The sequence below is a fragment of the Rattus norvegicus genome, chromosome 12 (assembly GCF_036323735.1).
Source record: "Rattus norvegicus strain BN/NHsdMcwi chromosome 12, GRCr8, whole genome shotgun sequence".
Lineage (NCBI taxonomy): Eukaryota > Metazoa > Chordata > Mammalia > Rodentia > Muridae > Rattus > Rattus norvegicus.
The window spans coordinates 20819095-20840471 of NC_086030.1; the positions used below are offsets into that span (position 1 = coordinate 20819095).

At 50.7% G+C, this 21377-nt stretch overlaps 1 long non-coding RNA gene across 1 annotated transcript; it reads left to right on the forward strand.

Annotated features, from left to right (window-relative positions):
- Positions 1–2567: 2567 nt before the first annotated feature.
- On the forward strand, positions 2568–3270 carry LOC134481327 (uncharacterized). The gene is made up of 2 exons (XR_010056823.1): positions 2568–2722; positions 2979–3270. It is a non-coding gene; the product is annotated as an uncharacterized LOC134481327 (long non-coding RNA).
- Positions 3271–21377: the final 18107 nt, after the last annotated feature.

Here is a 21377-nt window from a genome sequence, read left to right on the forward strand (position 1 = left end):
CTTATCCACTATCCACGTAACCACCTATCTCTCCATCTATCTATCCATAACCATCCAACACTCAACTACCTGCCCACCACCATCCATCTGTCCATTCACCCATACTAACTATCCATCCATTTTCCCATCCACTCATCCATCCACTATCCATCCATCCATCCATCCATCCATCCATCCATCCATCCACCCTCTACCATCCATACATCGACCCTCCTACCCCCCCATCCACTCATGTATTCACTCACCCACCAATCCCTTTGACCATTCATCTTATCTGTAAACCAGTCCTTCCATCTACTCACCATCCATCCACCAAATGACTACCTTCTCTGTGCCAGATGTGTGGAGTTCTGGGTTAAAACGTTTGGCAATTTGGAGACCTAGTTACAGGTTATGGAACTGGCAATCCCAATACTTTAGTGCGTGGGAGGAATAGAGAACAGAAATGCCAACATGTGCGAAGTCTTCCATTCCTGGGATTCTCTCGTGTGTGGGGTGGGGTGGGGTGGGGGAGACTGCTTTCAATGTGCCTCTGCTTTGGGGCTGCTTTGGGACTCTATCCAGTTGAAGACAATGTCAGGGGTGGAGCCTTTTCAAGATTGGTCTTAGAGGCCCTCACTGTGGAGTTCCTGGACACCAAACCATACTCCCCAGAGTCTCAGGTCTCTGACCCTTCTGCAGGCATGACCTGAAAACCACCTTTGCTGAATACCTGCTGTGAGGTTCTCCAGGTTCTTCAACCGGTAATTAAGGAAACTGAACTCCAGCCAGCCGATCTCATTCTGAAGATAGGACAAGAGGCTTGTGTGGGTGAAGAGTCAGAGCTAGGAAAGGGGACCTCGGGGTTAAGACCCAGGTGCTCTGACCTATGGGTCTTTCTCAACAAGAATCTGCCCCAAGATCTGCCTAGTAGCCAAGTGTCCAACCTGTTGGATACCCGAGCATTTCTTCCAAGTCCTTACTCCATTCAGAAGCTGGCTTGGGACAATGGCAGAGCCCGCAGCCACTCTTAGCATGACCTTTTATCTCAACGGTCCTCCTGGCCCCTGCTCAAGGTAGGGCTTGGTTTCTCTCTGGCTTCCAGTAGGATTACTTAATGGATAAAAAATAGCTAAGTCCGGGTCTCAAGTGTCAGCCATGGGAACAGCTGAGGCTAGTGACTGGCCTTTTATGCCTTGCAGCTCTGGGAAGAGCTCGTTCCTCCCCTTGGTGGTAGCTGCTGGGGTAGAGCCAATGGGCTGGGGGTAGGGGAGGGCTAAGAAGAGTTGTGGAGACGGAAGTGCCAGGCATAAACATGACCATACCTGAGTAAATTAGTACAAATGGGAGAAAGTCAAAGTTCCTTCTTTTAAACAGGCCCTGTTAGTCCCACCACAATCCCTGGTACGTGGAGGAAAAAAAGAGATCTAGGCATACATGTGGTTTAGATTTTTCTGTCTTTGTCGATTGGCATGGTTGGTTCCCTCACTGGCCACTCATGAGCCTTTAGCTGCATTCCTCTCCAGGTCCCAGAACTTGAACCTTCTTTAATTCTATGGCCTGAGGTCCTCAGTCACCAACAGTTTGTTAGCATACAAAATGCATCAATTTGGGTACAGGGTTCAGGAGTATTAAGAGCTGGTCTGAAGTACATAGCAGCCACAGGGATCCCCAACTATTTCCTTCCAGAAGCGCCTGGGATTGCCTTCCAGAGAGGTATTGCCAAGACTCTGTTCCTGGGTGTCCTTAAACTAAGAGGCCTGGACAGAAGTGTTTGGCTAAAGTGACCCCTTGGGGACAGGGATAGGTCCCCCAATTCCATCCACAAGGACACCTCACACACAGAGAAGGGTGGGCCCTGCAGACGAGAAGGCCCATAACGCAAGGCCAGAGCTCTCAACAGGTCCAGCAATAAACATGGCTGCGGTGAGGCAGGGGCCACTCTGGCTACAAACTGCAGGCTTACACCCAGAGAGACAGGGTTAGAGAACCTGGACCTAAGGAGTCAAGGATGCTGAGAGAGTTCTTTCCCCAACTCTCGGTCCCAACCCAGTGCTGGAAACGAAACCCAGAGCCTTACATATATGCTAGGCAGGGCCTCCAGCACTGAGCTTCACTCCTACTCATCCTATCACTGGGGGATTCTAGGCAGGGGCTCTACCACTGAGCCACACCCCAGCCCCTCACTGGGGGATTCTAGGCAGGGGCTCTACCACTGAGCCACGCCCTAGCCCCTCACTGGGGGATTCTAGGCAGGGGCTCTACCACTGAGCCACGCCCCAGCCCCTCACTGGGGGATTCTAGGCAGGGGCTCTACCACTGAGCCACGCCCCCAGCTCTCACTGGGGGATTCTAGGCAGGGGCTCTACCACTGAGCCACGCCCCCAGCCCTGAAGCTTCTGGACTCATACTTGCTGTGTTCTGGTTCCTTGTTTTAATTTGATCGACTCTAACCTCTAGCTGCTTCCACTGGTTAGAGGCTAGCCGCAGAGAGAAACTCTCTTTTAGCAAGCCTTTGTCTGACTGTGACCTCAGAAAGGGCCTGGGCTGCAGCTGGCCAGCAATGTGCCTCTAGCTGGGTATCTCCCATCCTGACCGGGGCACCTTTGCCAGCAACCGGCCCCACGTGGAGCCCCCCTCCACCCTTTCCCTCTGTGTGGCGGAAGCAGCTGCAGCCAGAGGCAGCCTTTAGAATAGAGCTGGTGACATTGATGGATGGCCAGGGCCTCAAGGCTGCTGCTGGGTGAGGGTGAGCCCGCTCAGCCAGGGTGGGGACTGCTCTGCTGAGTCGGCATTTCTGTGGTTGTTTTTGTGAGTGACCTGTGTTCCTCAGCTTCATACTGGGGCCTGCTGAGAATGCAAACGGGTTGCTGGTGCGGGCATGGCTGCCAAGACCCAGACTGCCCAAACCTCTAGTGTCAGTTGGGGAGGCATGACGGTGGGACCAGCAGCTGGAAAAGAAGACCCTAATTCCTGTGTTCTTGGTTCCTGCCCCTCAGGCCACCTGATGCTCCCTAAGGGGCAGGTTGTAATCCACCTGTGAGAGTCACTCAGTCCAGTTGGGCGCCAGCTTTTCCTCTTCAACCAGAGATGAGGAGTTCATCTTTGGGCAGAGAGCATCAGAACACAGCTTGTGAGCACATGTGTGATTCGAAACTTTCTAGGGCATAATGGTACACGCCTGTGACCTCAGCACGGGAGAGGCTGAAGCAGGAGAATGGCTTCAAGTTCAATGTTAACCTGGGGCTACAGAGTGAGACCCTGTCTCAAAAGACCAAACCAAACTAAAACAACTGCTAATGTCTGAATTGAATGCATGGACAGGTATAGGTGAAATTCTATTTTAGCAATGGTGTTACTCAGGAAGCCAGGCAACTGCCAAAGAAGCTAGGCCCGTTCTGTGGTGGTTGCTTGATGGGTATGTCTGCATGTATGTGCACGAACTTGCATGCATGTGCAACATGTGTCCATATATGCACATGTGCTTATGTATATCTGTGATGTGTGCGCATGATGTGTACATGTCTGGTTTCATGTGTATATTGTGTGTGTGTGTGTGTGTGTGTGTGTGTGTATGGGTGTGTACACATGTGGGTATGGGTGTGTGAGTTCAGTTTCTACTGTACCGGCTTCTTTCATCAGGATTTTGGCAGGGCTAGGCTGGTTCTGGAACCACAACTATGGCCTTCTGTGACCCAGCACATCTGAAAGGGTTGAGCAGATGTCTGAGGACATGTGACAAGAACAGACTAGTGATGGAGACTTAAGGCTGGAGATAGTGGAGGTGTACTGGGGCATTTAGAGGAAAAGTGAGAGGGAGAAGAAGAGGCAGAGGAGGAGGAAGAAGAGAAGGAGGAGGGAGGGAAATGGGGGGGAAGTGAGGGGACGGAGGGGGGGACAGGGAGGGGGAATAGGGCAGAGCATTCAGAGCACAGCATGTAGTCGCTGGCTCGAGCTAGTTTGTGCCTACTCACCTGAATCTTGTAGGTCTGCCAGCTGGATCTGATTGCTTTGGGTCCTGTCCTCTGGGTCTGGCAAGGCAGAGCCCCCGGGCTGCAGCTGAGCCATGCTCCTGCACACCTTAAGGCTAGGTTCCAGAACAGAGAACAGTCCCTTAAGGTGTCCACCCTCCAGGTCACAGGAGCTCCTGTGGATCATTTCCCACTGACAAGCATGAACTTGAAACCTGGGTCGGGGAACAGTTGCCCAAACACAGGTGCTGAGAGCAAGGGGGACATGGAGTCCTCTGTCACGCGGTGGGTTTGTCAAATGATGGACTGGTCCAGCCACATGGTCCCCTGTTGCCTCCACTGTTGGCAGTGGTGATCTGGCTGTGGCTAACTCTGGGGTGTTCTGGCAAGGGTGGGGATGTGCTCTGGGTGTTCCAGAGTGCTCCTGGGTGCTCTGGGGGTGCTGGCACGCTGGTCTTCTCTAAAAGGCAGGCCTCCGCAACCCTTTCATCTGATGCTCACATCTTTTACAAACACTGATTCATTAGGCTCCCGAAGCAGGCAGGCGGAGGGAGCAGGGTCCCTTCTGTGGGAGGGAGACTGAGCCTCCTCATTGTTCCAGCTTTCCCTGGGGCCACCCACCGAGCCACAATGAGATCCTAGGTAGGAGTGCAGCTCAAGGGAGCCGCAGCCGCCGCCGAGAGGCCCCTGCTGGAGAGGTGAGGGGCCCTGCTTGGGAGTGAGAGGGCCTTTGGCTGTTGGGGGTCTGGCAGGCCGTCCCACTCGGGGATATGTCTACGCCAGTTGCCTGCTCGCAGTTGCCATGCACGGCTAAGTTCAGCCACTGGCTTCACACGAGACCTCCGTGGACCTTTGACTCTTCCTTTTTATTGCCAGGAAACAGTACTGAGCTCCTTTGAGGGGTCAGCCCAGGCCTGTCTGCCCCTGCCCCAGGCCACACTTTTCACTTACAGTTGCCTTTGATGTCACCAGGAGGTGCATTTTGTTTATGGACTTGCTGAACTAAAGGAAGAAAGGGTATCCTCAGGACCCACAGTGGAAAGGAGGAAGCAGGAGAGGAAACAGATTCTAATCACTCAATCTCCCAGTTCCTTCCTCTTTCTCACCATCTCAACTAAACTGTAATCAGACTTTTGTTGGGGTTTAGAAAGGGTTTAAGCAGAAACTCCAGGGCTGGCGATAGCTGGCTCTGCTAATTCGTGCCTTGGGATCCCCTGAGAATCGGAGAGGGAGACGTAGCAGCGCCTGGGTACAAGCCCATTCCCGTCTGCCCACCTGGGCCTCTTTGAACACCCGGACATTACCGGGGCGCCCATTGTGTGCCTGTCAGTCAGGGTCCTTTGTGCGATTACTTTCATTTAGAAGGCCTCGCCTGCTATTTTGGTAGCAGTCCCGACTTAAGGTGAAAGCTTGTCTTCTGCTTGACAGTGAGGGAGGTGAAAATTACCGTGTGGATAGAAAACTGCAGGTTACCCAAATAACATGTCACCGGAGATCAGGCCCGAAGTCTCAAATCAATTCATAAAGCAGCAAGCCCGTTGTGCGCCCCAGGCTGCCTGGGAGGGACCCCACACTACACCCCCTCCCCTTTCACTCCAGGCTGGGGTGGCTGCATTTCTGGATGGTTTTTTTTTTTTTTCCTTCATCCCAGGCTTCAAGAGTATCTTTTACTTGTGGGTGTTTATCTGGAAGGTAGAAGTTGCTTGCTCTAGGTTCTCAGGGAGGCAGGACAAGTACAGAGTCCAGAAGAAGAGCCTTTAAATGCATTGGTGGGGGACTCACCTGTCAGATCTCCACCTGCACCAGTGCTGGCGAGATCAGGAATCCAGAGCAACCACAGCTCACGTGCTTCTGTCAGCCAAGACCCTCGGGGCAATACTTTTCACTGTAGAGCCAGAGGGGTGGGGTGGGACAGCCCCGGGACTTCTTTTGAGTTGAAGCTTCCGGGCTAACTCTTGTCTCAACACTGAATCCTTCACATTTGACAACCTCAAGACATAACGTCTTTTCGCAGGAGAGTTTGGGGACAAACCATGACTTCATTTAAGGCCTGAGGGAGAACCTGGAAGGCATTTTCTAGCCCCCAAAGCCTATTTTTAGTTTGTGCCTCTAGTACTTCACAGCTAAGCCCAAAGTCATCACTTGCACAGACACCCGGAAGTCTATTGGGAAGCAGAAGTGGGGAAGGACAGTGGGGTTGTGTCTGAGGAAAGCACCATGATGTATGGGAATGTTACAACGACATCGTTATTTTTGTACGCTGAAATTAAACTATTTTGGCATTTATTTATGTATTTGCATGTGGGTGTGTGGGGGTGCACACATGCAGTGGTGTACTCGTGGAGCTCAGAGACCGATTTAGAAAACAAAAATTAATCCCCCCGCACATAGGTCCTGTGGGATTTGAACTCAGGTCATCAGGCTTGGCAGCAAGCACCTTTACCTTTGTGAGCCATCTTGTAGGCCCCTAAAAAGTAATTTTTCTTTCTTTCTTTTTTTTTTTTTTCTATTTTTCGGAGCTGGGGACCGAACCCAGGGCCTTGCGCTTGATAGGCAAGCGCTCTACCACTGAGCTAAATCCCCAACCCCTAAAAAGTAATTTTTAAAACGAGAGAAAAGGAGCCAGGGGTGGAGAGAACTGAAGTGGTTGTAAAGGTTGAGTCCCCTAAGGTCTTCTGAGAGGTGACTCTGTTGGGGAAAACAGTGGACGTCACATGCAAACTCCAGAATAGCTCTGGGAGAAGTTTCTAGATGTCCTAGCCTGGCAGTTAGAGGAGTTCCTGTTCTTTCCTTAGCAGATGGTGGGGATTATAGGAATCCAGCTGTGAGGGCAGCTTCGAGCCTGAACTATGTAGTTAGTGTCCAGGGGCAGGTACAGAGCAGACCTGACTGACCCTGCAGATCATACCACACAGTCAAGCGATAGTCTCCTGCTCCTGGCTGAATGGCTGTCCCAGAGTGGAGCCTGGTGCAGAATGGCTCCATGTGAAGTGTTTTTTTTTTTTCTTTCCCACTAGGGCCAGGAGGAAGACCAAGCCAGGCAGTTCTGGGCATCTGGGCCCCCTCCCTACCCAGCAGAGCCAGCAGCCCCTACCTGTGCTAGCCTGTGCCTGTAGCAACTGTCATTTGGAAAATATGTGATCTGGCAACCTGAGACTCCAGTCTCAGCCCTGCACACCCCAGAGAGGGCAAGCGGCTGCTTCCTAGGGGCTTTCGTCCAGCTAAACGAGAACCCCTAGAAAAGGGGCCTCGGGGGTCTTGTTCTCACAAAGGAACTGGCTTCCCCTCCTCCCACCCCCGATGGCTCCTCCACCTGCCCTCAGCCATCTGTAAGGCCTGTCTAGGACTCAGATCTCAGATCTGTCACCTGAAGGTGTCACTCAGAACAAATCCCCAGAGAGCCAGGTGTGGCGCCGCAGGGACACTGTTGGCTGCCAGCCAGGTTCCCAGCAGGCCCAGGGAATGAGCCCTTAAGAGGCCCAGTGTGTGCCCAGGTTATCCCTGGGACATCTTGAGTGGTTACCCTACACAGCAGAGACAGACATGGACCTTTGGGTCCCTGTCAAGCAAAAAGAATGGCGTTTGTTTGACTTGGGGCTCCATGCATGCTGTGGCTAGGGCCTCCCGCAGAGGGCAGGTCCATCCCAGCTCTACTGGCGCTGAACCTGCCGCTCTGCTGCTTACAGCTGCTGGGTGGTGGGGGCGGGCTGCCCCGGCTACTAGAATGGAACTTCCAGGCCTAGGATGGGGTGTGGCCCAGGGTAAAACGTGTGGTTAGTGTTTTATCACTGGGAGCCAGCTAGGTTTTCCTAGTAAGCAGGACCCAGTTAGTGCTGAAAACCTGCTTCTCTAGGCCTGCAAAGCTATCCCTTCTCCTTGGATATATGTCTAGCTGCCGTTATGGGGAGCCATACAGAGTACCTTTCCTAGTAAATCTTGAGCTTTTTGGGAGTCCAGAACTGCCGAGCACTAGGTCCTGAAACAGAAGGAACCACAGTAGATAGCCCTACTGACAAGCAGCACCCTAACTCACACTTACCCCCAACTGTCTCCAACTTTTGGAAGTGGGGATCATAGACCCCATTAAAAATATATATGGGTGTTTTGCCTACGTGTCTGTGTACCATGTGCATGCAGTACTTAGAGGGGCCAGAAGAGGGCGATGGATTTCTGGGACTAGAGGGTGTGAGTCTCTATGTGGTGCTTGGGTTGTTGAACCTGGGCGTAGACTCCATTTTTGCCCCGTGAAGCTTAGAGACATTGAGTAACTTGCTCCAGGTCACAAAGATAGAGAGGCTTTGCCTCTGGTCTCTTCCCGTAGCTAGGGAGAGGCTTGACATTTGGAGACTCTGCCTGTGGGTCCAGTTCTCTGGTATGCAGATTGAGGAAATTGTACGGTCTTGGCAAAGACTTGGGGAGGGTCGAGTCTATGTCACAGCACTTGAGAAGTCCATTAGAAGCTGGCCGGCAGAGCTGTGGAATAATCGCATAACTCCTAGGATGGAGGGGCTTTAGCAAGATGGTTGGGGGGGGGGGGTTGAGGATTTAGCTCAGTGGTAGAGCACTTGCCTAGCAAGCGCAAGGCCCTGGGTTCAGTCCCCAGCTCCGAAAAAAAGAGAGAGAGAGAGAAAAAAGATGGTTCAGACATTTTCTGGCTCCTGCCAAGCCCAGCAGGTCTACTGGCATGGGGTATGGTTATATCCAGGGGTTCCGACAATATCATTGGCTGGCTTTAGTCTCAGGCAGTCGCACATGGCCAAGGTGGCCCCTCCTTGAGGTCCGTCCTGATTAGCACTAAGTGAATCTGTCCACAGTTGAACCCGAGTGACATTGCATGGATGCCCTGGGCCACTCTGAGATCCTTGCTAGGGTCTGGCTTAGCTGCAGGTCTTGGGTTCACTGTGGACCAAAACAAGGGGAGGTGGTTGAGCCCGGCTGAGTTATAAACACCATGGATGGCTTGTTTACCTCCCATGATGGGACAGCTCAGCCTTTCTGGAGTAGCCTTGTCCCCTACCTAATGGAAGGTCTCAGGGACAGGAACTATTTGTAGTCACTGGTCAGACACTGACAATTTCCTTATAGGGCCATGTGGCTCGAGGAACCTTCAAGCCCAGTCGTGTACCTCCAACCCTGGGGGATAGCAGTGTGCTATTCTCCTGCCGAGCTGCTGCCCTGGGCTGCAACTCCGTGTGGGAAATCTCCAGAGGGAGGACACCAGGAATGAGGGAGGAAAGCCTCATCTTCGTGAGGGTCTTTGAATCCCCCATACAAACTACATGCAGACCCCCTCCTTCTTTTAGGCAGGGTCTCAAGGATCCCAGGCTGCTTTCCAATTTGCTACGTAGCTGAGGAAGACCTTGGACTTTGGATCCTCCTGCCTCCACCTCACAAGTCCTGGGGTTATGTGGTATTTCTGGATGAAACTTAGGACTTTGTGTGTGCTGGACAAATACTTGATCAACTGAGCAACATCCCTAGCCCTGCAGGGATGTCCTGAGGGGTCCCTTCTGGTCCTAAAGGCCCTCATAGACACAGACAGAAGTTCTTATTCTTTGGTCTCTGTTTCCGTTTCTCCCTGGTCTATGGTGTGCTGGCTACAGAACACAATGACTCTCTGAGACTGGTTGATCCACACTCTCCCTCTCTCTCACCCCAGCCCAGCATCCCCCTGTGTCTCTAGCTTCCAGACCCTCCAACCTTTGGTGATCGCTGGCCTGAGGCCTCTGCCTGTCTCCATCTCACAGCTGCCTCTGGCCTTGTGCCTCATTCAATATGCAATTCTTTCTGGGTTCTCTGCCTGAGTCTTTCTTTGCTAAGGACCACGGGACCAGGAAAGCTGCTCAGTCAAAGGGAATGGGCGCCAGCCTCCCTCGAAGGCCATACAGCACTCAAAGGCCAACCAGAGATGTGTCTGAAGAGGCTGCCAGAGAAAGGGCCAAGGTTGCCCTGTCAGCTGCAGCTGGTATGGGGGCTACTCCCTCTGCTTCCCCTAACTGCCCTGTCAGCATGGGTCTGGCTTCAGGCAATCCTGCAGAACACCTCAAGGTTGGGTATTGTGTACCATGACCACAGGTTGTCCTTAGCTCACTGTGACAGATTAGTCTTCTGTTTCTTTTTTTTTTTTCCCCGGAGCTGGGGACCGAACCCAGGGCCTTGCGCTTGCTAGGCAAGCACTCTACCACTGAGCTAAATCCCCAACCCCTAGTCTTCCGTTTCTCTGTTGGTCAGTTGTAGGCCTTGGAGAGCTGGGGAAGTAGGAGGCCAGAGTCCCCACAGCTGGGTTAGCTGGAGGCCTCGCAGGCCAGGCTGAACCTTGCCTGACCTCCAGGCAGTGTGAAGGAAGCCTAGTCTGGCTGAGGTGTCCTGAGAGTGATTGTTTCCTGTACTCAGGCAGAACCTTTCTGACATTTCCAGCCCTGTGTGGGAAGGTAGCCCAGCCAGAGTGAGAGGTCACTGGAGCCTGTGACGTCATAGGAATTGGTATGGTTCAGGGTGCTGGTGGCTGCTGCACAGCCTCGGATGGAACGGTCCTGGCTAACAGGGATTGTGCAGTCCCATGGTGCCTGGTAAGGTGACCACAGGACCAACTGATACAGAGCCTGATGATGTACCGGGGACCCAAGGGTACTGCGACCCAGCCTGTGACCTAGAAAAATATCGAGAAAATGGCAAGTTGGAATGAAGCATTGTTAACTGTTTCACTTTTATTTTTAAGTTCACATAACTCAGTTGTTGGGAATCAAATGCACATTTTCATGCTTGCATACCAAACACTCTTACCCACTCTATTATCCCTCTAACCTTAGTGTGTGTGTGTGTGTGTGTGTGTGTGTGTGTGTGTGTGTGTGTTTAGAGAGAAAACTAAACACATGCTACGCAAGATCTCTACCACTGAGGCACACCCCCAGCCCCTCACTGGGGGATTCTAGGCAGGGGCTCTACCACTGAGCCACACCCCCAGCCCCTCACTGGGGGATTCTAGGCAGGGGCTCTACCACTGAGCCACACCACAGCCTCTCATTGGGGGATTCTAGGCAGGGGCTCTACCACTGAGCACACCCCAGCCCCTCACTGGGGGATTCTAGGCAGGGGCTCTACCACTGAGCCACACCCCCAGCCCCTCACTTCGGGATTCTAGGCAGGGGCTCTACCACTGAGCCACACCTCACTAAACTCATGCTCACTAAACAGTCCCTCCCTACCTCAGCCACGGTATCAAGCACCCACTCTATTTTATACCTGTGACTTTCCCTCCTCTTGATGCCTCCTTAATCGCACCATGTCTGTCATTGGGGGATTCTAGGCAGGGGCTCTACCACTGAGCCACGCCCCAGCCCCTCACTGGGGGATTCTAGGCAGGGGCTCTACCACTGAGCCACACCCTCAGTCCCTCACTGGGGGATTCTAGGCAGGGGCTCTACCACTGAGCCACACCCCCAGCCCCTCACTGGGGGATTCTAGGCAGGGGCTCTACCACTGAGCCACACCCCCAGCCCCTCACTGGGGGATTCTAGGCAGTCTATTGAGTCATTATCCTAGTTGAGGAAAAAGGGAAGTTTGTACAATATTGAGTGGGAAGCTACTAGGTTTAGATGTCATCAGGGAGCTCCACTGAGAAGACGCTTGGGGAAAAACAGGCAAGAAGATCCTATTTTAATTTATTATTATTGTATACAGGAGGTGCATACCTACCTTAACATGCCTGTGGAGGTCAGAGGACAACTTTGTAGAATTAGTTCTCCACTTTCCACTTTTACATGGGCCCAGGGATCCAACTCAGATTGTTAGGGTTGCAGGACAAACACCTTCATTTGATGAACCATCTCACCAAGCCAAGATCTGTTTTAGGTTCTATATGTTGAGCACCATCATCTGAGGGAATCTCCATGATGGTGGAGACAGCATATCTGTTGTCTGGTGACATCACTAAGGTTGACATTTAACCTTATCAAGTTTGAACTTGGGCTATTCAGAGTTTGTCCTTGTCAAGATTGTCTCATGAAGAGAGATGCGAAAACAACAGAACAACAGACCCTTATGTTGTGGCATCTTTGAGATTCCTGGTTTTTCACTGAGGAAGCAGAACCCAAAAACGGCAGTTGTAGAAGGGGTTTGAGCTCAGCTGACACAATACTGAGGATCTGGATTGAGGTATGGGGAGGCCCATAACTTACTACGAAACACAAGCAATGAAAAGAGGATACTTGAGTAGATGGGTGGGCAGGGGGGTGGGTGAATGCATGGGTCGATAGTTGTATGCATGTATGTACGTACGTATGTATGTATGTATGTATGTATGTATGTATGCATAGATGGCTTGTCTGGATGTGTGGATAGTGGTAGTCTTGGTTTGTGGATAAGTGGATGGATGATAGACCATTGTATGGCTACATAATAGATTGCTAGACAGGTAGATGACTAGACACATCAGTTGGGTGAATGAATGGATGTATGTATAGGTGGGTGGGTGGACAGAGGATAAGGAAACTGTAGTTGATGTAAATCGTAGAATCCAGGCAAAGGATATAATATTTGATAATAAAATAATTGAAAAGTAGACCCATTGTGGCCAGCTAGTGTATTCTATCTCCTTTGAGGCTCTACCTCTCCAGAAAATTTCAGAAAGGGTCCAAAGAGAGGTAAGGCTGCACACAACTGGTCCTCACCTAACTCCATGTCCCTTGACATCCTGGAGAGGGAGTGTCTATGATACCAGGATGATTTATAACTTGGACAGAACTGGGCAGGAACGCAACCTCAGTCCCCTGCACAGGGCCCGGGAGTGGTGAGCACACAGCGTACATGAGGCCAGAGGACCATAGTTTCTGGTGGAGTGGATGGAGAGGATGAGGGTCCTTCTGTCTGATATTGAGAGGCCGTGGTCACTCCTGCATGCAGTCAGAGGTGTCCAGCACAAAGCCCATTATCTTGGCACAGTTTCTAAAAGGCCAGGCATGCACCAGTCTGCTCAGGGTCTCTGCTTAGTGACTCTAGAGGTCACTGTCCATTGTGGTTTGTCTCCATAGCAGATCCAGCAGGGCTATATTTGTGGCTACTGAGGTTTGGAGGCAGCTGCTGGGTTCACCTCGGCTGTCTAGGTTTGTCCACGTGGGTAGTGATGGGATGACCCTGGAGTCATGCTTCCCTAGCCTACCCTTCCACGAACATTTAGGAGAAATTCTGAGGCAAGTCTATATCTCCAGGTCTCTAGCCACCCTAGCTGGCCTTGGAGGGACATGTGTACTTAGTGTATACACATGTATGTGTACAGGTGCATGTATGGAGGTCTGAAGTCAGACTTTGATGTCTGCTTTCATCACTCTCCACTTGATTGACTGAGACAGGGACTCTCACTAGACTACATTGTGTTGGTTGGCCAATGTGCTTTGGAACTTTATCTGCCTTCCCAGTGTTGGTGTTAGAGCTGTGCGCTGAAGGACGAATTGTTTCGTGGGTTCTAGGGATCTGAAGTCAGGTCCTCACGCTTGCGCAGCAAACACTTTAAAAATCCACTGAGCCATCTCTCTAGGTGAAGCTACTGCTGTCTCCACTCCTCTTTGTATCCCGAGATTGTCTGCAGCTCAGGTCTCCTGGCTGTTACAGCATCATCTCCTATGGGAGCCCCTCCCCTCTCCTGGGTGATTCAGTCGGTGCTGGTGGCACAGAGAACACACCAAGACAGAGCTTCCTGTCTCAAGCAGCTCAGCTCTGCCCAGGCCTAGAAATAGTGGTCCACTCTTTATACACATGGCCAGGCCTCATACACCTTGCTGGAACCATGCTTGTCTCTTGGCAGTGGGAACATTCTCCACCACTCCACGGAGGAACTAATGTAAACTAAATGGAGGCACTAATAGCCCAGCACACCCATCCAGACTCCTTCAGGGTGATTTCCAGGGCTCCCAGACTTGGGCACAGTGAGAGGATACCCAGCACTCATGTGCTTACAGAACCCCTTTTCTGCTTCCCCTGCAGGTGGCTTTATTGCAGACCAGCCCTTTTCCCTTGAGCTTGAGAGACTTGTGGCAGCCTCTGGATGGGCTTGGGGACAGAAGGGGAGTGGATCTGCTTTCCCGAGCCCCGGATGCAAGCCTAGCATGGTCTCTGAGTCCCATCAGGCTTGTGGTTGAGAGGTTTTTGGTACAGCAGGGCAGAGCATCTTGCCACATAAGTACGGCCAGCTTGTCTTTCTTTCTGGGAAGTGCTGATTTAGTCTTTGAGAGAAACACACTTTTAAAGCTTGCACTCCCTGCACTGGGGAAGGTTGGGCTGAATGAGCCTTTGTTGGCCCAGTGCTGGGTGCATTTTGAAAAGGTCTGTGAATTGAGCCAGGGCTTGGAAGAAAGTTGGAGCCTGCCTCCACAGGAGTGGGCACAGCCATACGGGTCTGAGCCAGGGGTCTAGGGTCAGGGTACAGGGGTTACTGAGAGCCCTCTTCCGGCCCAGTGGGATGAGTGCTACCTTTCCAGACCACAGCTTCCCCATATCCAGAATTATAGACCATACATGCACCTGGGAGTATCCACTGGCATTTGTGGGTATTTTTTCCATGCCTCGGTTTCCTCATTTCTGGTATTACACATGTGGAATATCTTAAAACCTGTGAGGTTATCTGCACCTTTGACCTCTGCCTCCCGGAATCATCCACCATCGGAGACAATTTTTACATGGTTGTTTCAGAATCAGGGTGGATGGGAGAGGATGTCCTAAGAGAGGAGGGAACAGTGCTCTCTCTATGGGGGCAAAGTCTTCTGCTACTGTCTTTTGAGATCTCTGCCCGGTCACACAGTTGCCAAGTGAGCACAGTGGTTCTCTTCTCAGGCCCCCCAATTGCACAAATCACCCTCAGTGTAAACCTGTGAGGTTAGATTCCACTAGGCAGGGTCAGGAAAATATTTTCATGTCCCATCCACTTGTGATATGATGGAGGGCTGACATCTGCCCCCTTCCCTCTAAATAAATACCTTGATAAACAGACTCCAAATCCAGTCTTGAATCCTCTACTCAGGGCATCGTCTAGGTTAGATTTCTTTGTGGGATTGTATTGTTAACTGAATGAGTGGAGGGTCTAGCCCACTGTGGGCAGCAGCAATCCCTAAGCTGGGTTGTGTTGTACTCCATAAGAATCTGTGACCCAGCTAGCAAACCGATCCTCTGTGGTTTCTGTTATACCTTGGCTCTGAGGGGAGTTCCTGGCTGGAGTAATGCTGTGTGGAAGAGTAAGCAGGCCTACCTCCTGTTTCCTGCCTTGGGTTTCTGCCCTGACTTCCCTCAATGATGGACTGTGATCTCGAAGTGCTAGACAAATAAACCTTTTCCTCTCCTAAATTACTTTTGGTCACAGTGTTTTATGACAGCAACAGAATGAAATTAGAACACCAGAGCAGGGCATAGGCAGGGCAGCAGGGAGCTGGGCAGGGAGCCGTGAGCCTTGTTCTTATGGAAGACAGGGATATGGTATTGCCTGAAGGAGTCCGAGTTCACACCAACCAGAAATGGAGCTGCCCAAAGAGAGAGACCCCTCAAGGGATGTCGAGAATCTTTGGGGCTCTTTGCAAAGAAGCTAGGCATCAGAACTCACCAGACAGGCTTAGCTGTGTGGAGGGAGGGTACTGAGTCTGGAATCAAAGACTGCTTTTGATGTTCGCTCTACTGGCCTGTCAGGAGAGGGTCTCCACTTGAGGGCTCTTTGTTCTCTGGAAGCAGTTGTAGGGGGCATGAGATTATGGGCTGTTCCAGAAAACCTTCTACCTAAGGGATTATACTTGGGACTCTCTCTCTCTCTCTCTCTCTCTCTCTCTCTCTCTCTCTCTCTCTCTCTCTCTCTCTTTCTGTCTCTTCTCTCATTTGAGACAGGGTTTTCCTGTGCAGCCCTGGCGGAACTTGTTCTGTAGAGCAGGCTGGCCCTGTACTCAGAGATCTGTCTGCCTCTGCCTCCAGAGTGCTGAGATTAAAGCTGTGCACCACCACCTAGCTGGCGGCATTATTGATGTGGTCATACCAAGAGCCATGACTGATGAGGCCGTGACTGAGGGGTGTGGAGGTGAAGAGGGGTGGGAGGACGGGGAGAGGTGGAAGGAGGATGGGGAGAGGTGGGGGAGGGCATAGCAGCTTTCATGTCTAGTGCTGCCGTTCACACTCTCATCCCCATGGCAACAACAGATCTCGAACCTTGGTGGTCCCTGTCCCTCTGCAGCAAGGATGGGCAGGGGTCCTGAGGGAGGTTCCCAGGTGCCAGGGACTTTTATGCAGACTTTGGACTTCCTGGTTTTGGCCCCAGCTTTTTGCAGGGACAGCCTGGAGCAGCCTGTAGAGCCTGAGCTCTTTGTGACCAAAGCCACACACCAATGCTCTCACAGGTGACACTTGAGAACTACCAAAGGCTTCCACAGAGGCCACCGGATGCCTCAGAAAACATCAGGGCTTGGAGTCTGCAGGCTCAGCTTTCAGATATTTGTTTATTTTGGTGTTTTTGAGACAGGGTCTTTCTATGTAGCTTTGGCTGGCTCACGATGTAGACCAGGCTAGCCATGAACTCATAGAAATCCACCTGCCTCAGGCTCTGGAGTGCTGAGATCAAAGGTGCATTTAAAATAGCAGTGACCCCCGGCTCACCTCTTGATCCTGGAGCTGTGGATAGAAATGGCAGCGGCTGTAAGTGGAAAGGTCTGGATCTTGGACTAGGCAGCTAGACCAGCTTCTGCACCAGCTGGCCTGGCTCTTTGATATATGGCAAGGCTGATGCTGCTGGCTACGCTGGATGATGCTTGGCTTCCTGGTCTCTGATACTCCCCATCCAGTCATCCCCACTACTTAGGGAGGAGCAGGGCCTGGGCCGCTTTGTGGCTAAGAGAAACAGGACCAGGAGACAATTGCAAAGTTTCCCCAGATGGGTGGGCTGGACACCTCAGCTTCACAGGGGAAGGGCTCTCCTAGCCTCCTGGCACTATGAAGTGAGCCAAGGAGAGTGCCCCTGGCTTTCGAGCTGCAGTGTCAGCTCCTACAGCCCCTCCTGGGCCACGTGCCTGGCCAGGAGCCCATCTGCTCACTCCTGGCTACCCCTCCAGGCCTGGACTCAAGTCCAAGAGGGGGCAGGGTTCCAGGAGGAGGGAGCCAAGGCTCTCTGGACAAACCAGTGTTGCTGCTGGCCAATTGGGATGGGATTCCAAACAAACACCCTCTCTCTGCCCTCATGCCTCCTGTGGATTCAGAGGTAGTCAGGAGGTGCCAGCAAAGGATTCTTGCCAGGATGGAGCTGTGGCCAAGAGGGCAGAACACTTCTTTCCTGGGGTCAGGGACCAAGGCCAGCGGACCGCCAGCTCAGCCCAAGACTACAAGTGAAAGGGAAACTGCTATGCATTCAGCTCCTGAGCCTAGCACTGAGTCAGGTTAGCACCGAGACCATCATACACAACGCAAGTAGTGTTGCTAAGACAAACAGGTCAAGAGAAACACTAAGCTGAGGCAAGAGGATCATGACTTTCAGGTCAGCCTGGGCTACATAGCAAGACCCTGTCTCAGAAAAAGCCACAACTCCTCCAAACTACTCTCTCGAGTGAGAAAACGACAGAAGTAACATGGCTGTGTAGTTTTGCTGATTTCTTTAACAGTGGAAGTCCTTCAATGGTTTCCTTAGTGGCTGAACCCACACATGCTTTTACATTCATCCTTTCCTGATGCTACTTTATGATATCATGTGGCCTCTGGGAAGTTACTTTGTTACCACACATAAGAAGGAGGAGTCAAAGGGCAGGTGGCAATGTAGTATTACTGATGAATGTGGTGAGTTTAGTCTCCACAGGCACCTGAATGGATCTATGGACACTCAGAACTATGACTACACATTATCTGACTAATACTAAAGAAGGCAGGAAAGATGTAGCAAGAAAGAAAACTGAAACAATAGCACAAAAGGTTCACCAAACACACTAAAACAACAACAAAAAAAGGGAACAAAAAAAGTCAAGGAGCAAAATTTGGCACTTCAATACAGCTCTACCAAAGTTTACAATAAATGTAAATGGACTAAACACCATAGTGTGAATGCAACTGGACTATATAGTTTGGTGTACAATGGATGGAGAACATGATTTTAGAAGGCCTGCTTTTTCTCCTGGGTTTTTACCCTTAAAATTGAGCTCCTTTAGACTCAATTTGTGTAAATCTTTGACAGATGACATCAGCTCTACCATCAAGGCCTCTTAAATTGTTCTAAGCTGGGCCCAAACCTTCACAATAGCACAGAGAGTTACTCCTGAGGGCTGATTTGAATCTCAGGGACTGGTGGCAACTTAGTTTTACTGGTGAATGTGGTGTGATTCGATCTGACTGGCCCCGTGGATGTCTAACAAAGCCCTAGTTCAGTATCAGTCAAACACAGGATTTATGTATAACATTCACAAGCTTCATTTTACATATTTTACACAGAGGACCTGGTGCATGCTGGGAGGCCATAAAGGAGAAGTCACAGAGGCACAGAACCCATTTTGGCTTGGAGACATTGGTTGGTACTTGGGAGAGTTCTCAGTTCTGTACTGGTTGCACAGAACTGGATTGTTCAGAAGCCTTACCCGGGGAAGAACAATGTTCAGTTTCCACAGCTGAACGCCAGCTTGGTTTGCCTGTCTTCCAGATTAAGTGCTAGTTCAGTTGGACAACTTGTTTTTTTTCATCTGTGGAATGGTACAGAAAACTATCAGGGGAGTCCAGGAGGTACAGGAGGTTGGCTCCATGGCTGAAGAGTCGTCAAGTGAACATCATGACTGTGGCTGGCTCGAGTCAATGGTATCTGGTCCTTTCATAGCTGGGCTACTTGGGTCTGCATTTTAGGATCCTGGGCCAGAAAGATGTCTCCGTTGGTAAATGCTTGCCATATAAACATGAGAATTTGAGTTCGGATCCCCAGAACTTATGTAAAATGTTGGATGTGGCAGCTGTACTTCCGTGACTCTAGCACTGGGAAAGTAGAGACAAGAAGATCTATCCCTGGAGCTCTCTGACCAACCAGTGTAGTCAAATTGGTGAGCTCCAGGTGGTGGTAGTGCAGGCCTTTAATCCCATCATGTAGAAGGCAGAGCCAGGCAGATCTCTGAGTTCAAGGCCACCTTGGTCTACAGAGTGAGTTGCAGGACAGCTAGGGTTACCTGAAGAAAAACCCTTATCTAATGTGTGTGTGTGTGTGTGTGTGTGTGTGTGTGTGTGTGTGTGTGTATTGTGGAGAGTGATCAAGAAAGATACTGGGCATGGTCCTCTGCAACATATACATGTTCACACACAAACAGAAACATATACTTGCATACATGCATACACAGGAACACGTGTGTACACAAAGTATCAAAAAAGTAATTTCAGAATGTCAGAGAACCCAAAATGCCTTTTCTCACCAGCCACTTCCCTCCAGGGCAAGTGACCCCAACCCTGAGCTGCCTCTGTCTTTGGCTTTAGCTCCCTGAGGTCCAGCCTCCAATCTCAACCTCACTTATTTAATTTTCAACTGAGAAGTGGCGACCGTTCTGCTCAGGGCCAGCTTGCCGAGCGCTCACCCTGTGGGACCCTGCAAAGCTTGCTTGCCTTCAACAAATGCGTCTCAGTACAGCTGGCCTAACACTGCAAGGAGGCACTGGCTTCTTACAGCAGGTCCAGGCTCCTTCCACCCACACAGACACCAGAAGTAGGGATGGCTGGTGTGTGTGTGTGTGTGTGTGTGTGTGTGTGTGTGTGTGTGTGTGTATGTCCTCCAGGCTGGAACACCTGAGGTCTTTGTGCTCTAGGTAACCTGAAGCCTTGAAATGAAAAATCTAAAATGTGAGGAGTGTCCCTGGGGAAGTGATAAATACTGCGGCTGATCCTGGCATCTGTGTCTTGGTCCGTGTCTGGCCTGCGTGTATGTATATGCAGGTATGCAAGTATGCAGGTGTGTATGCCTGTAGAAGTCAGAGGACAACTTTGTGTGTTTTCCTCCTTGGGTGTCTTACACATTTTCTTTGAGATAGGTTCTCTCATCATTTAACTTCGATAAATAGACCATTCTACTGGCCCACAAGCTGCCAGGGATCCACCCGTGTGCCTGCCATCTCACCATCACTGGGATAGTGATGTTCTCCACTGCAGCCAGCTTTATTGACAGGCTTTACTGGCTGAGCTCTGTCTCCAGTCTGAGTTTGGTTTTCTGAGATAGGGTGTCACTATGTGGTCTGGGCTAGTCTCCAACTCTCGGTCCTACTGAATGCTGGGATGACCAGTGCACACCATGAAGCCCAGCTACAGTACATAACCATTAGGAATAACCATTTATATCATATATATATGTGTGTGTGTGTGTATACATATACATATACATATACATATACATATACATATACATATACATATACATATACATATACATATATATCAATTATGTATCTGGCCATATGTATCAATTAAATATAGGTCATCTGTGTGACCTACATTTCATGCTGGGATTTACTCTGACTCTTGATGGGAGGGGCAACCAGGCTGCATTGGGATAGGTGGGTTTGTTAAACCTTCTGCAGGAGCTGGAGAGGTTCAGTGCATATTGCTCCTGCAGTTTGATTCCCAGCATCCATGTTGGGGACCCGACAACTGTCAGTAACTCTTGCTCCAGTGGGATCCAATGTTTCCGGCCTCCATGGATACCTGCCACCCTCAGGTGCACATATGCACACACAGATGTTCACGTAAACATATAATTGTTTTAAAATTAAAAATAAAAATTTCTAGAAGCTTGTGTAAAGTTGTGTCATCTCAGCACACAGGAAGCAGAAACAGGAGGATGGACAGTTCTAGGCCAGGCTGGGCAATATAATGAGCCCTCGTATCAAAAAACAAACAAACAAACCACCACCAACAACAAAAATACCCAACCAACCAAATAAACAAAAACCTCAAAAACAAAAAGGCAGGTGAGGTGTTCAGTGGGTAAAGCCACATGCTATGCTAATTGACAATCTGAGTTTGATCCCCAGAACTATGCATGCTATGACACATGCAAGCCTCTACGGAACTCTCACAAGTGCACAGCAATAATAAATCCTTAATAAGACAGCCCGGCTTGGGGTTTAAATATTCCCTAAAGGCACTGCGAGGAAGGCTTGGTCCCCGCTGAGAAGAAGAACCTTTAGGGAATAGGAGGAGGGAGGTCACTGGAGTGTGTCCCAGAGATCTTCCTGTCTCTGCCTCCCCAGTGCAAGAGATTCCAAGTGTGTGCCACCATGACCATCTCCTCTGTGGGTTCTGAGGATCAAACCCAGGCCCCTGAACTTGTAAAACACCTCCTTTAAAGAATCAGTAAAGTTGTCAATCCCTGTCCCGCTCACCTGGGCTCATTCAGGAAAATGCGATGGTGGACTGATGAACTGACAGACTGCTCTAGGACACGCTTTGCATAAGCTCAGATTTTCA